The sequence below is a fragment of the Penaeus monodon genome, chromosome 31 (genome assembly GCF_015228065.2).
Source record: "Penaeus monodon isolate SGIC_2016 chromosome 31, NSTDA_Pmon_1, whole genome shotgun sequence".
In the NCBI taxonomy this organism is placed as follows: Eukaryota; Metazoa; Arthropoda; class Malacostraca; order Decapoda; family Penaeidae; genus Penaeus; species Penaeus monodon.
In genome coordinates this window covers 32,686,949-32,687,332 of record NC_051416.1, presented here as the reverse complement: position 1 = coordinate 32,687,332, position 384 = coordinate 32,686,949, and the positions used below count along the sequence as shown (strand labels likewise).

Below are 384 nucleotides of genomic sequence, written 5' to 3'. Positions count from 1 at the left end.
GTTCAAAATCTCCTAAAAGAAAGTAAAATCTTGTACTTGTTTCGGCAGAAACAATATAAAATTGGACGATACAGAGAAGATTAGCAGGCCCCGCGCAAGGAGACACGCAAAATCGTGAAGCGTTCCAACATTTTTAATCGCATTATGCTTCACTTTTCTGTTTCAAAGTTATATTCGTCTCGATAAAGAAACACAGTGTGTTATAACTAATTTTCCATCTCTGGACAGATGCACGTGGGTGGCGAGTTCGCGCCCTGACAAGGCGCTGTTGACACCTAATACATTTTTCTGCCGCCGTAATTTACAGCCAAATTGCACGTTGCCAAAGAAAATGGGAAGGCAGAAGATATTTCCATTTATATTTGATTCGATGTTTTAACTGTG

At 39.8% G+C, this 384-nt stretch overlaps 1 protein-coding gene and 1 pseudogene across 1 annotated transcript in view; both read left to right on the top strand.

The window, feature by feature from the left end:
* Positions 1–384, top strand: part of LOC119593182 (transcription initiation factor TFIID subunit 11-like) — a gene marked incomplete in the record, with an annotated part of 72,269 nt that overhangs the window by 53,092 nt on the left and 18,793 nt on the right.
* On the top strand, positions 35–134 carry LOC119593222 (annotated as a pseudogene).